The sequence below is a fragment of the Brachycentrus maculatus genome, unplaced genomic scaffold, assembly GCF_059751285.1.
Source record: "Brachycentrus maculatus isolate JH-2025_06_01 unplaced genomic scaffold, ASM5975128v1 h1tg000086l, whole genome shotgun sequence".
Lineage (NCBI taxonomy): Eukaryota > Metazoa > Arthropoda > Insecta > Trichoptera > Brachycentridae > Brachycentrus > Brachycentrus maculatus.
This window is the reverse complement of record NW_028280840.1, coordinates 970,385-987,500: the sequence shown is the minus strand read 5'-3', so window position 1 is coordinate 987,500 and position 17,116 is coordinate 970,385. Positions and strand designations below refer to the sequence as shown.

Sequence of the window (17,116 nt, the reverse complement as noted above, 5' to 3'; positions counted from 1 at the left end):
ACATTCAACAAATAATTCAATCAATTCCTGAAACTTCAATGATAGTAGTTGAATCAGCTACCTATACCTCACTTTGGAAGTGGGAAAACGTACAAACTATATAAACTTGTTTTTTAAAATGAAAATTAAATGTTTTTCACCATCACATATTTATGTACAACCCGATAATATTAACATAAGTTTTCGAAAAAGATGAATACAGAAACTTTCACAAAGTTGATTCTTAACTATGGTATATCTCATTACCTGGGAAGTTAAACTCCGTAACTCCATTCCTTAAGATTATTTAATGTTCGCTCTATAACAGCTTACATTTTTAGTTTTTGGATCAATATAAAATTGAGAAAAAAAGAAAACATTAAATGTTCTCAAATTGCAATAGAAGATAAGCGTTGGTCACCATCCATTTTAAACTAAGTGAAATACCGTAAAAAGCTACTAAAAGTCTAGCCAAAAGTACTTAAAGTTTAAATGGTTCTTATAAACAGATTTATGGTACTTTACTTTTAAATATAAGTATGTACCAATGAAAAACATTAAGCGCTCTGAATGAAATAGTAATGAAAACAACGTTTCAACCAATGTTTTGGAAAATTTTAGCGAGATGATAAAAATCTACAAATGTTGTATGCAAAATAACCATTATACAGAATGGTACCAGTGATTTAAAAACTGTTTTACGTTCCTTTTGAAACGTTTAACAGAACAAAACGCTTTATAATATAACAATAAATTAGTTCGTGTGAGGCCAATTATTCTGGTATTCGTTTTATTGGCTAATTTGCAAGTAGCCTTAACAATTAGTCAGGCTTATTGTTTGGGAACGTTGACGGGTGTTCATGAATGGCTGTTCTGTTCATTCTGTCACGTATTAAACAATTAAAGCTAGTGCCAATACACTGAAGAGCTCCTGTAAATGTGTGGGCGCAGTCGAAATTAATATCAACATGGCAGACAGGCCTCCTGCGGATGGAATGGGTAGTTGTTCAATTATTTAGAATTTAATTACGTTATATTAATTAAATCAACAGCCTTCCAGGTTTTGGAGATAAATTAACTGGAATATTTTAATGCTGGTATTTTAAACAGCATTCATTTGTTTAAATCAAACATATAATAAAATTGATCAGATATGTTCTTAACCAAATGAACATCATAAGGATGATAAATATTCGAAAAATGAAATAAATTTAAAATGCGAGGCTAAGAATAGCGATATCAATAAAATTAAGAAAGGCGTGTCGAAATGGTTTAGACACGTGGTGAGGAAAGAACAGTTAAACAAATTTATGGGGGGAATAAATTTGGAAATTGAAGCAGAAGAAAAACGAGAAAAACTTGGCATGATCAAGTATTTCTTATTCTTAAAGTAGCCAGGTCAAGAGTCAGAATAATGTATGAATGTGAAAATGTACGAGTATGAATGTGGAAGAGATGAAGTTGATTGCAATAACAGAGTGATGTTGCATTCTTTTCTCTCTGCCTAGCTTTGCGGTAAAACGGCGTATTCATTATATTTTGTTTCTTAATAATAAGTTTAAAATATAAGAATATCGGTATAAGTGTTTATACCGATATTCATTATTTAAAAAAAACGAATTACTTGTACGTATTTACTTAATTTACTTTAATGAAAACTGAAAATTCCTTAATTTAGAAGAGAAACTTCCTTTCAATTATAAATAAATGACAAATCGAAATCAATTATGATTTCAGATACAGATATTATATTTCCAATGTCTATTGAACATTTCTTAATTAGTTTTTGATTCAAAATAATAATTATTGTCCTAACGAGCAAATTATTAGTCTGAGAAAATCTTTCATATCTCAGAAGCGTCCTGAATCATTAATTACTTTACCTTTCCTAAGAACATCCAGGAAGAGAAACGACAGACAGCACACTATTTGTTACATAGTCTTCCCTATAATTAGGTTTGCCAGTATCCGAGCGTCTTCATTCATTTTGACACAAGCGTAGTCTGTGACCTCTTTTGAATGTGCCACGGTCCCTTGAACAGTAGCATCATTCAAAGGGAAATACAAGATAGTAGAAAATGGACTCTAAGTGCTCACCCTGCGTTGGAAATGTTGCACCCTATCACCGAGCTCAACTAAGAAAAACGTCATACCTATGTAAGTTAAATGGTTAACTTGACTGATGAGTATTTAAAAAATAAAAACATGTATAACACCACTAATTGAGTTTTATTTCACTACGCACGACTAGTTTCGAAAACTGCAGTTATTTTCATCGAGCAAAAAAAATATTCAGGTATAAATAGAGGTTGGTATTATAATAAGCAATATTACACAAGTGCTATTTTTTTAAATAATCAACATGTCATTCCACAAAGTTAATGCCGTTAAAAGAAATAAAATACTATCACAAATTAGAAAAAGAAAACTGACGAGCCTTAATGACTTAATTTATCTATAACTAATCATCACGCCGCTTCTTTGTAGGAGTAAGCAGAAAGAATAGAATGCCATACCGCTCTGTCTTTGCATCCTCTACATTCACTCATCTTATTATACATATCCGTCGATTATTCTGACTCACTTGATTTATCTGAACAAAGTTATAAATGTTATATTATTCATATTTTTTTCTAGATCATACTTCATTACTCAAATAAATATTAAACATTAAGTTTTAAAGTCATTGGTTGAATGATTTACTTATAAACGCTAGATAACATTATTATATTTTTTAAACACAAATGTGTAAATTGTAGTAAAAGTTTCCAAAAACTAATTTAAGCATTCGTATTATGGCTCTATTGAACAATTTTCAAATTATTATAAGTTGAGAGAATTTGAAATGTAGATGTTTCAAGACGCGCGACAAAAGAAAGAGTTATATAATATATACTTTGAAGAAAAACAAATCTAGTATTCTGGCTGTTTTTTGAGGAGAGAGAAGTACGAAATAATTCCTATTACATTACAAGGTAAAGCTAAAGGTAAACGCAGCGTAGAAAAAGAGGTGTATTTGGTTGATCTTAGAACACTAAAGGACTTGATCACTGTTTTGAGCGTCTGCAGGTAAAGTAAAAATTGTCATAATGATTACCAAACTTTAGCTTGGAGCAATATAATGAGAAAAATAATAGTGGAATCCTGAAAGTTTATTAATATATCCTGAAAGTTTATTGCTACCAATCTTACTTCATTCCCTCTCATATATGGCGGAAATGCTCTTTACACTACCCTCTTTCACATACGTTAGTATTATCCCATCAAAAATCGTATTCCTTTTCCTGTTAAAAAGATGTAGAAAGCAGTAGAGCGAGATTAATCGCAAAATTTAACGATCAAGTTAACTCCATTTTGATTTGATGCGGTGCTCTATGCACTATTGAATGCAGATAAGCATTAAAGGGATTTGTAATTATTTCCTATGAAAAATGTTTTTGTCAATTTTCTGTTTTAATTGCTCTTCGAATTTTTTGTTGTTGTTAAAAATTACTTTTCAGCGTGTTTACATTTTTGACAGTTTGAACGTTTGCGGGTTTATACAGGGAAATGTGTTTATGACAGAGGTTAACACTCACTACTGGTCGTGAAATATCAACGTTTTTAATTTTTATATATTTAACGTGTTTTACAGATATTTGTATTTTTACGAGACCTTGTCCGTCTCCATTGTAAAGCAATTTAGGCTTCTTTGTCGTAGGGTTCAATTTCCAAGGAAATTCAAAAATACTACTATCCGAAATGGCACATGATCACAGTACCAATCACATTCCTTCACGTAATCAATTTTATATTTTCTCATTTGTTTCTTTTAAATATGCCTCTTACCCTTTGTTTTCCTCATGAATTTAAATATGCTTCTTATGCCTATTTATTATAGATTGACAATGTCCTTCGTAAGGTTTTTTTACTATCGTGTTTCAGTTATCAACTCAGTTATCAGTTAAAAATCGTATCTTTATTTTTATTACTCATAATAAAAGATCTTCAAATTCTACAAAATAAGAGCCAATTCAATAAACACATATAATTTAATTTTTAAAGAAGTACGTGAGAATTGAACAACAATACTTATCATGTCAGATAAAATATTATTAACAATTGTCTGAAATAATTCATTAAAATTTGTTATTGAGTTTAAAAATATTTTATTCCAACCTCAAATAAAATTATTATTTTAGGTTAAAAATATTATGTAAAGGTTTGTGTATAAAATTAATTTGATTGGATTTTTTGTGTAAGCGGCCAGACTATGGAATAAATTATTACCTCTTTATGTGAAAAATGTACTATCTCTGATGAATTCCAAGAAAATCCTGATATATTACTATCTTTCGCTGGACCTCTAACTGTCCATCAAATAATCTTTCTTCCTTCGCTCTTCTTGTTTTCATCAATTTACAGTTTTGTTAATAAATCATATTGAAAAAAAATGTTCATTCATACTGTAATCAATTATAATACAATATTTCTTTCGCTTAAATTTATGAACAAACATTAATTGTCCTCTTATTTAATAAAAGTTTTAAACATTGACCAGTGTCATATTATTGTACATATATGTATATGTAGTAGGTTGGAAGACAATGCTTCTTAGCAATAGGCTCGCCAAAGTACATATCATTACCATAAAAAAACTTGTGAAACGTCAAATTATCTCTTTTTTTAGATGCATTTCCTCAATTTTTAATTGATCTACTCTCTATACTTCCTTATAATACTCTCAAATTATAGTTTTATAATTATTTATTCTTTAATTTCTGATACATTGTATGTTTTTATTTTCTCGTATATTTTTCATATATTTATACAAGCGCTATCTACCGACAAATCCCAAATATCTTTTATAAGATACAACAAACCTTAGCCAGTATAACTCATCTATTTTTGGTAGATTAATATATTTTGCTGTACCATATTGTAAAGAAATTTAAAAAAAGAAATACATAAATAATATTTTTTTCATTATGTATCAAAATGATTGTAAAATAATAATAATTTTTATGAAAATATTGATAAAAATAGAATGGTAAATAAATCTATTTTTAATGTGACCATTAGACTTCATATTTCAGCAATGATAGAGTATTCCGATGATAAATTACCTCTAAGGGGTATTTTGATCGTTTTTACATTAGACTTTCAGCTTGGACCAAATACAATTTCACGTTTATTAAAGGTTAAATCAGGAGCGGATAATTTATGACTAGGTCCTTCTGCCTCGGATAGTTTAAATGCTTATCAAAATTAATTGCCCTTGACAATCGGTTCTCAGCGAGGATACCCAGATACCTATTTCCCTAAACCGATTTCTCCCTCTCGGCACACAATAATATTTTGATATTATTAAGTATTATAGAATTCGGAATGATTTCTTATTATTTCCTCAGAATTACCGTGTAATAAATTTGAAGACATAGAAACCCTTATTTTATTATTCTCTTATCAAAGCGTAATAGAAATACAGTATCTATGTTAAGAGGGATGTTATTAATGGAATTCATTTATTATGCCAACAAAATAACGTTAATTTTATAAAGTTAACCTATAAAAGCTTATAAAAATTATTGAAGATGTGCTTAATTTTATAAGTCGGGTGTAAAGATTTGGGAATAATACAAAATGATAATTTTTTATTTGTGCCCAATTTTTCGTTCATAAATTCTGGATTTGCTCTAAACAGGAGTAATTTATTATTTCAAGATTTTTATCTCTCATACCTTTTGACTTCCTCTTAGTTCATTATCTACGTATATTGAGTAATCAATATTATCAACCAAAAAATATATAAATAACTCCTAAGCGGAGCAAATCCAAAATTTTGTATCCAAAAAATAAACACAGTCATAATTTAGCGAATAAAAAACTGGTAACATAATAACATTAATAAATATTGAGAAACATATTTTCAGGCAATTCCTAGTACGTAAAACAATTGTTGAAAGAATCTCACATATATTTCATGAAGCTTTCTGCCAAAAAATACTAATTTCAACCATAGATGTCGCAGTAGATCATTGAAGCATAAATATAACTTCCTAAATATGAGTAATGTGGTTGTCAATCATGGTCAGAATGATGAATTTTCCGTTGTGTATAAAGTCATTACTTAAACCAGCTAAAGATAGACCGTAAGCCTTATTAATGCCCAGACTTCCATATTCCTTTTCATCTATGTTGGATATCAATACTAAAAATCTTTATAAAAATAAAAATAAACTTTAATAGTATTACTTTTTTGACGATTTATTAACTTGTTTCATGCTAATTTTTAAAATTAAGATTATTTTTTACTATATTTGTTATCTTTATTCACATATTACACCGTTATTTAATAATATGCACACTCAAGAAATAAAATATTTACATTACTTTCAATTAAAATTCTAACTTTTACAAATTGTTTCACACCTTGTTTTAATATGCGACATTTCGTGTGTCTTTTTTATTTATATGTTTTAAGTTGAAAGAATGAAAGGGGGATGCATAATAAAGGGTAACCTGCGAGACCGCAAAACCATAATTAGGATACCTACCCCTCGACCATATTAACCCCAAAAAAGTTACAGCGCAATAATATTGTCACTAACGCGAGTTTGGTGAAGTTGACTCATACCACATTTAAAGCAATGAACCGCTTGATAACTTAGCTAATTCATTGACGGATATTTAGAAAGCTGTGATAAGGGCCAATGTTTGTATTTAAGAAAGATACTTTGATCAAATAAAATAACTGGTAACATTTTTGTTGAAATCATATTACGGAACAGTGGTTCGAGATATAAGTTTAACCCTTATTCTATCACAACTTGATTCCTACTTTCCCACGAATTGCTAATATTGTACATACTAAATATTTAAATACAAAACTTTGTCGTTTTGTATTTAAATATGTGTGTATATTCATACAAATATTTCTTGTAATATTTTATTCAAAACATATAATAAACTATTTTATTTATTGTTTCGGCATTAACTTTGTGGTAAGACATGTTACAATGATTAAAGAAAACACTTCGTTTTTTACCACTTGAGTTTTATTATAGACTACATGTTTCAGAAGTTAAACTTCCATCATTCAGGTCTGTAAAATAACTAAAATATAAAATATATTATATTTTAGTTATTATAAAGGGTCCGCCAAATAACTTTTTTTTTTTGAAAATGCTATAAAAAAAACTAACTAGCTTCGGCTGTGTGGCACGTAGCGCCGTCCTGTTGAAACCAAATGTTGCCAATATCCTCCTCTTCAATTTTTGTGAACAAAAATCCGTTCAACATGGCCCGATAACGATCGCCATTGACTGTAACGGCCACTCCTTGCTCATTTTCAAAGAAAAATGGCCCAATTATGCCTCTGGACCAAAATCCGCACCAAACAGTGACTCGTTTTGGGTGTACCGCCTTTTCAATGTATGCGTGCGGGTTTTTTGTGCCCCAAATACGACAATTTTGCTTGTTTACATACCCGCCAAGATCAAAATGAGCTTCATCCGAAAAGATGATTTTTTTGGCAAAATCGGCATCTTCTGTAAGTCGATCGCAGGCCCACTCAGCGAAGCGAAAACGCATTGGATGGTCAGTTGGCTTCAACTCCTGAACCAATTGGACTTTGTATGGCGTCATACCAAGGTCTTTATGCAAAATTCGTCTCAATGATGTCTCCGAAATGTTCAATTGTTGAGAACGACGGTGAATTGATGTTGATGGCGCTTCACGCACACTTTCTGCCACAACATCGATATTCTCGGGTGTACGCACTGTTTTTGGCTTTTCACGCTTTGGTTTATCGATGAGGATGCCAGTTTCTTTCACTTTTTTCACAAGATAACGAACATACGGAGCTGACGGTGCTTCTCTTCTTCCAAAAACCGTACGCAATTTTCGCACACATTCTGCAACATTACCATGATTTTCAAAGTAATGTCGCAATATTTTCCAGCGTTGTTCAAGCGTATACACAACCATATTCGCTCAGCGGAAGGATAAAACTAATTATCTGTCAAATCAGACATGAGCTAAGTGTTACCATTCACGAAATAAACACTAGTTGAAAAAAAAAACTTTAGATGGCGGACCCTATACATACCTGAATGATGGAAGTTTAACTTCTGAAACATGTAGTCTATAATAAATAAAACTCAAGTGGTAAAAACCGAAGTGTTTTCTTTAATCATTATATAATAAACAAAATGAAAATTATAAAATTGCCGATACAAATAAACGAAACAAGTTATTCATTTATCTTTTCAATGTAGATAATTTAAAAAGTATTATAAAAAGTTTTTTTAATAAACAAGTGTTAATATAAAATATTAACGTTTTTGTCGTTATTAAATATAATTATTTTCATAAGGCCATCATTAATTTTGTAATGACGTCAAAAACAATAATCATTCTACAAAAATGTGTTCAATATTATATTATAATACATATTTACCATTCCCGATTACTTAATACGTCTTCAGTACGAAAACTTATATGTACTTCAGACTTTTTCCAACTTTCCTACTGTACTTCGACGCTTTGAACAACTCGATTCAACATTTTGAATGTGTTAAAATACTCGTTCCCAAATCTGGATTTTTTCCGATGTGATCACTTAAACCAGTCCATATGTCGGTTGTAACCCCCGTAAATGTCCAGATTTCCATACTCTTCTTCATTTTTGTTGAGATATTAAAAAATAACTTAATTCTAAGCTTGATAACTTACAAAACCGTGATTGATCAAAGCCATAGGTAATACTGAATTACAAGTTAGTTGTAAAAAAATATTTTAATTTATTGAAAAACATAAAAGTAAAAATTTTAAACTTTAACAAAAATGAAAAAAAAACTTAAAAAATCAATCATTTGCAAGCCTCTATTTACTCACTCTACCATTTACCTCTTTATTAAATTATTTTTGATAGCATACAAAAAAAAATCTGGTATTGAGAAAAAGCACTATTTAAATAAACTGTAAAATCTGTCAAATAAATTGTTGAAAACGTCCAAAAAATCTCGTACCTACAGATATTACAAATACTATTTGTAATTTTATTCAAATGTTCAATTAATGGCGAGTTTTACGTGATCTAGCTGCCTGTCACATATAAAAAAGAAGCGGGAATATACCTGTATACACTTTGTAAATAAATATGACCATATTATTTTCTCCTCTATTGTAACCCAATACCGGAGTACTCGTAACAATTAAACTTGTAGTCCAGCATTGGTTTATGCGTAGTCATTTTTAAAACAACAACAAAAATACTTTTTTAAAGCCAAAGTGTTGACTCTAAACGAAAAGATAAATGAACACTATTATATTATATGTTTACAACATTTTGAGTGTGTCCAAATACTTGTTCACAAAATCTGGATTATCTCCAATTACAGGAGTTATTTTCATATTATTTTTTGACATCTCATCAAAGATGAAGAAGAATATGGAAGTCTGGGCATTTACGGGGCTTACGACCGTCATAGGCTGGTTTGAGTGATCACTTTACACACGTGTAACATTCACCAATTCTACCCATTATTGACAACCACACTACTCAAATTCTTGGAAGTTCTATATATATGAACCAATTTAGAAACCTTGTTCATGAATCACTAGAACTTCACTAGAGACATCTATTGGTGAGATGTAAAGAAGCTTTTTATTAAGCAGAAACTCTTATATTAGTATGTGAGATCCGAATCCCGGATTATAATCACACACATGAGAAACGCCAGAAAATACCATTTTCATTTTTATTATTAAGCTTTTAATTTGACCAGATAATTTATTTACAACATTTTGAGTGTGTCCAAATACTTGTTCACAAAATCTGGATTATCTCCAATTACAGGAGTTATTTTCATATTATTTTTTGACATCTCATCAAAGATGAAGAAGAATATGGAAGTCTGGGCATTTACGGGGCTTACGACCGTCATAGGCTGGTTTGAGTGATCACTTTACACACGTGTAACATTCACCAATTCTACCCATTATTGACAACCACACTACTCAAATTCTTTCAAATTCATGAACAAGGTTTCTAAATTGGTTCATATATATAGAACTTCCAAGAATTTGAGTAGTGTGGTTGTCAATAATGGGTAGAATTGGTGAATGTTACACGTGTGTAAAGTGATCACTCAAACCAGCCTATGACGGTCGTAAGCCCCGTAAATGCCCAGACTTCCATATTCTTCTTCATCTTTGATGAGATGTCAAAAAATAATATGAAAATAACTCCTGTAATTGGAGATAATCCAGATTTTGTGAACAAGTATTTGGACACACTCAAAATGTTGTAAATAAATTATCTGGTCAAATTATAAGCTTAATAATAAAAATGAAAATGGTATTTTCTGGCGTTTCTCATGTGTGTGATTATAATCCGGGATTCGGATCTCACATACTAATATAAGAGTTTCTGCTTAATAAAAAGCTTCTTTACATCTCACCAATAGATGTCTCTAGTGAAGTTCTAGTGATTCATGAACAAGGTTTCTAAATTGGTTCATATATATAGAACTTCCAAGAATTTGAGTAGTGTGGTTGTCAATAATGGGTAGAATTGGTGAATGTTACACGTGTGTAAAGTGATCACTCAAACCAGCCTATGACGGTCGTAAGCCCCGTAAATGCCCAGACTTCCATATTCTTCTTCATCTTTGATGAGATGTCAAAAAATAATATATTATATGTTATTGAAACGGGATTGTAACAGTACAATTTTAAGGCAATTTCCCCAACAGCATTTCGCGGTCAATTACCCTTAAGGTGGTGTTCAGGTCTCGTAAGTTGCACGGAAATCACCTAACTTTTGTTCGCTGTTTTGTCTTCCTATTCACTGTAATACTTTCTGACACTGTCATGAAACTTAAAGTTATTCTCATTGTTCGCGTGTTCTCTTGTTCACTCAACTTCACTACTTGCGTTTATCGCTTCGAATATGAAAGCAATCATATTTCAACATAAGTTCATATTTCTCGGATATTATTTAACGGCATAATATAAGTTCGCAATAGTATTTCTAAAGTTTATTTAAAATTTTAAAAAAATTCTAGTTATATAAAATCAGGAATATAGATAGATTATTTTAACAGTATTTAAAAATCATGATTTTCAAAGGTTTTTGTTGTAAAAAAAATCATTAATACATATTTTCTGAATAATTATTTATAAAATTATTCCAGAGTTGAGAAAGTTTTTAAAATAAAATTAAAAAACAAAAACGTCAAACTACAAACGTTAGATTTTATTGAACTAATGTATGTGTTTTTTTGCTTTTTAATATATTTTTTTAAATCCCTATTTATAAAATCGTCAGGAAAACATCCGTGAATGAATAAATTACATATTTTATAATTATCTCTATATCTTTACGTAATCATAAGGCAATATATTACCATTATTAGGTAGTTATGTTTGGGTCAATGGGTTCTTAACCTGTTAATGTTAGCAAGGTCATGAGAAGTATGCTAGTCGCTAATCGCGGGGTAAAGATTAATCATTCCTCAAAGGAGACGGTGCAGAAGAGAAGGGTAGAAACAGATTGGCCGTGCAACCTTCTACCGTGAATGGGAGCGGAATAATTGGGTCACGTGACCACCGAAAGGACCCTGCTGTAATGACTAGGCAAAATTTGTGAGGCCAAGAAGCACAAAGGAGAGGACCAGCTCTCTGGCCTGTCCTGCGGCATCTTCAATTACTCTCCTCCGCTTGCTCCGCTCCTGGTAAGCAGAAGAGAGCTCGGGGAGAGAGGCTGGGATCTTAAAGTGTCACCGGGAGGGATGATCACAATGGGGTGAATAAAGATTGCGAGCAGTGACGTCGCTAAAGGCCGAAATATTATCTCTTCCGTATCTCTGATAGGTTATGAATCTTGCGGATAGTTTCGCAGTAAATATTGTCGTGACAAAAGAGAGACTCTCTTTGAAAAGGTCTTTTAATTTGATATGTCAGAAGATAAGGTGATAAATGAGTTCATGGAGAAGATTTTGACATTTTTTATTATTTTCCTGGCTGGAGTTATTTTTATCATAGTTTACCTTATGATTTTTCCCTTATATTTTATTGTTCATAACACCTTTTTTCCATATTTTTATATTTAAAAGCAATTTTATACAACTATAAAATAACACAACGATTTTTTTACGACGAATGGATTTTTTTAATGATCAAAACACAATAAGAAAATAATGCTTTACGTATTATGTAGTTGTATCATATAACAAGGAAAGGAAAACGCAGCATAAGAATAATATCCTAGCGAGAATAGTTCCACTGTGACACTAATACTATGAGGAACTATTCAGAGTCTTGGGATATCAATTTCAAATTAAGACGATGAATGTTAACCATGCCGTAGAGGCTTACGGTAAAAAGAATATGAAAATCATACATATTTTTTATCTGTCATAAGCCTCGTTAATTGGTTTGTGCAGCGTATGCACATCACAAGTACCATTGAGATAGTATTTTTAGAGAATCGTGCTACATAAATTACCTTAAACTATTAACATTACCTACTTAAAAATACAAAATAATGCATTTTTAATGTTTAATTCTAATATTATGATGGTTTTAGTACACAACCCTGTATTTATACGTACATCTTTTTTGGAAACAAAATGTAAAATAATCTATTGAACGAACGTAAATTAACATAGCTATGTGAATAAATTTGGAATGAAATTATGCAGTTGCATTTACGGCCAAGTTCCGGTCTAAAGCTTCCTTTTTCCACCCCGATATAAGAGTAGCGCACAGATACGTACACTGGTATATGTAGGTACGAAGTGTACTGAAATGGTACCAGATTTTCGGTTCACAGAGAAACGATACAGCGCACTTATGCCCGCCCGCGCCGATAGCGAGTCACATGGGAGCGCTAGCAGTACGGAGAATCGCTTACCTCTATCACTATAAATATAGCTTTATTTGCCTTTCCCTCACCTTTACACCTGACGGCACTTTAGTTCTGTTCCTGTTCCCCCGTAATGGAATAGGATTCTATTTGGTTATCATTACGCGAAACAAAACGTATTGACTTTCCGAGTCTGTCCCCTGCGGAAAGTTTTTGCCATCGATATTCGAGACTTGCCGATTTAACTTTTAGTCAGAGCTTGTATCGGCAAATTTAATGCTATTAATTTTAAGCCGATTTTCAGCAAATGGATCCTGAAATAACAAACTTCGACATCAAAGGACACCGCAGTAAGTACTTAAATGTTAATAAACTCGGTTTCTCAGAATCTAAGAAGACTTCAAATAATGTTCAAATGGAGAGATAAACGAATAAATGAGGTCTTACTTACAGTGGTGTTTTTAATCACAAAAAGCCTTAGTTATAGTAACGAAATACTGAAACTGGAGCTTTTCGGATTTTCTTTAGAATTTGTAAAAGAGGTTTGTAATTTCTCTTATTAAATCGATTCTGACATTTTTATTTGAATAAATATTTGTATTTAAGCGCTTGATTGGTATAAAAAGACCGTTTCATTAAATAAATTATCCCAAAATTCCCTATTCGTAACCTTTGTTCAAGAGAAAGATTGGGAAAAAGTATAAAATATATTTTTGGTTTATTTTGCAATAGCCGAGAATTGATCCCGAAAGCAACAACATCTCATAGTCGTTCGTCTATCTAACGATGGACTATCGGTTTTTCATTTATGTATTACGAAATCAGTATGTTATTGAAAGGTTAAATTCTAATTTACAAAGAAACCCTTATTATATTATTGTTTTTTTTTTTAGATAATGCAACCCAATCAATTAGTTTATGATATTAATGAATTCTCGATCTTTTCAGAAATTGATTGTAGTTCATGATAGTGCAAGTCCATTATTTGCTCGATTGGTATTACAATCGGTCTTTCATCGTATGAAGTCAACCTCGTCCCACCCGGACTGTCTCCACCCCTACCACCCCTAGGCCCCCACCACCGCCCATCCCCAACTCACGCCCCCGCGGAAATCAACCGCTCCGTTGGATTTCCGTTTTTGCACTCTGTCCCTTCCCACACGTAATGTCTGTCTGTTTTTTTTATTTTTAACGTACGCGTACTCATACAGATTTCAAAATAATATTTATTTCTCTCGTCTTACCTATTCGTCTCAAATTAATAAATATTTCACTTACATTTTTTTTCATCTAAGTAATCTAGAACCTGTTTTTAGATCTAGAGGGTTTTTGACCATTAAACGTTGGTAATTGGTACTTAAGGTATATAAATTCCATAAGGACTCGAAATCATTTGCTCACATAAGCTTGTAACTCCGAATGCCTTAGTTATTGCTGTTATTTTCTTTTTTCTACTTTTAGTTACTCTGGGATTCAAGCAGTCTTAGCTTATTAGCTTCTTCACTTACATATGTTTTCCATCTAGAATATTGATGTTTTTTTTTAGTTTCAATTTAATAATTTCTTATGAACCATTGGTCGTTACCAGGGATAAAAAAATCACAGAATTCCAAGCTAAATGAAAAATAATTGGCCTTAAATAAAAATTACAATCAAAGCATTGTTTAAAATAAAATCGAAGCAAAATAGTATCGAAATGTACGTATAATTACGAATTTTATTGTTGTAATTTTATTTTAATTTTAATGACCTGATAATGGAATGCTTTTCCGAAACCGGTAGTCACAAAAAAGTGTTTAAAAAAGTGGTATTACACAAAGTAAACAATGGATGGTAAGGAAAGTGTTTTATTACCATACCACAAAGTTATCAATGCTTTTAATATACGAAATATATGGACAATTTATACCTGTATTTTTTCTACTCGACAGTAAAATTCTTACTTTTTTTTATAAATTTAAGGATAAATCAATTTATATTAAGTAATAAGAAGCTATTTTACTTTGTAAAATAAGCAATTATCGTAATTCTCTAAAGTTTAAATTCGACATAGTATGCAGTAATCAGAAACTTTTCCACTTCAACGATAACATTTCCAGCATTCGTGTAAACTCGAACATAGCAACTTCCAAAGGAAAACAGGGAATTACCTCTAGTACAATATGCATTCTTTCTTAATCTGATTGGCGGCTCAACGTTAAAAATACGCTTCAAGATTTGAATTTTTGTGATGAAAAAACGTGTATATTACTATATTAAAAGTTAATATCACTCTAAAACTGCTTGCTCTTTGTGACAATATTATGGTTCGTTAAAAAATTGAGTTATAAACAAAAAATAAAACTGAAAAAATCTTTTAACCGCGAGATCTTGAATATAAAAGCAAACACTTAAAAATAATGTAATATTAGATACACAGTACATAATGAAATCATAAATTAACCCCCCCTGTTTGTCCAGAACATTACGCTCAAAATCATCCCCCTGAAAAATTCGAGATCAGCGGGAAATTTAATTCACTCTTCAGACCTTGTTTGCCTCCCACAATTTTCTCTATTTTTTAATCAGAAAAAACGAGTAAAATGCAGTATTACTTTAAGGCGCTTCATTAAGAAAGCCGTTTCTCTTCACAGGTCACGAATCTGGGGTTAGGAAGAGCAGGGTTGGGGAAACATTTATATATCAAACCTCGGGGTGAGCTAACACCCGGTGAACGCAATAACTTTTTGACGACCAACGACAATTTTTCAAATGATATCCGACACAAAGGAACTTTCATTACTGAAATGCTAGATTGATGACAATATGTTGAAGAAATTGTTAGTGTGAAAAGAAAATATTTATCTTTCTTATGTTCCGAATTATAAGAATTTTATATATAAATATACCTTTGTGACAATATATTCTTCAAACTAAATACTAACTTTAGATTTGAAAATAAAAGTTTTTGTTTGTGAAAGTATAAATCTGATTGCTTCGATAGTCAGTAAAAGTTTCATAATATAGATATTATTGTTGGAAAAGCTTGTATATGATTGATATACTTCCCAGCACTGAATTCCGTTTACACATTTAACGTTCTGCGTTATGACCTGTTAAGAGTACATGCGTTCGTATTTTTCGACCTTTCAATAAAAACATCTACAAATTTTCTATTGTATCGTAAAATATTATGCGTCAGTTACTTTTCCTCTTTACTGGCATTAATTTCGTTTTCATGGAGTTTTTATTTTTTTCGTGAAAGTATTTCGAAAAAATAGACGGGATATTTAGAAAAAGTGTTACATTACTTAAATTGCTTTAACGTCTTGACATAGTAAATTTATAGCTTGTAAATTCAATGTTAAATTACGAAAAATACAACGTACTTTAGGAACCGTTTGTCTACTTACGATTTTTTACTAAGAGAAAAGCTCATTAATAGAATACATAAATCCTAAATCATATATTTATATATCTACAGCTAGTTACGTAGATAAGATGTGTCTTGCGTGGAATTCTCGGGAATCGTACAGGATATTCTACTTCTCATTTTCCACTTTATTTTGGTTGAGTAAAATTACATGTCGCCCAACTAAGAATCCTAACATATCATCCATGAAAGACTGCTGGATCCCCTACAAATCTTCTTTCTCGACACGCGATTCTTTTTGTAAATATGAATACATTGTTCGCTCATATAAATATTCTCTCCACGCTTTTATTCTTCCTAAGCTTCAAATTTTGCAACAAGATAAATGAAAATAATTCTTTTAAAAATATTACTCCCGACGCTGTGCAACACTTTTTATCCTTAAAAATTCGTCCCAAGTCATCAAAGGCTCAATTACTACATGTATATAAAGTCAAGACAGCAAAATAAAGTTGCTCAAACTTTTTAAAATACATCGTCGTCATAAAACAGTAATAATGTTGAATCGTTTCTTGGCCCACGGACATATGAAGGACGAATGAAATTAATAATGGTCTAAGGGTTGACATCTGAAAACATTTCCAGGGTTAACATAAAAAGTAAAACCAAAAAATATATTTCAAGCTGTTTTTAGGAAAAACCCATTATAAGTATATAAATTATATGTTTTTTTACTGAATGTGTGACATATCGTTGCGTTCAAATCAATTCATAGTTTCATTGTAACTGCTTTGTATTTTATAAGTCGATTTGGTTTTAACTTTAAATACCTCCTCGGAGAAAGTGCCGATTTTGGGTTATGTCGTCGAACAAATGAACCATAAATACAAACCATTTTCTGAAATATATAATTTTTAGGTAATACATCCAAA

At 31.1% G+C, this 17,116-nt stretch overlaps 1 protein-coding gene across 1 annotated transcript in view; it reads right to left on the bottom strand.

Annotated features, from left to right (window-relative positions):
• LOC148310859 (uncharacterized) overlaps window positions 1–17,116 on the bottom strand; it is a 339,367-nt gene that overhangs the window by 151,744 nt on the left and 170,507 nt on the right. The window lies entirely within an intron of this gene.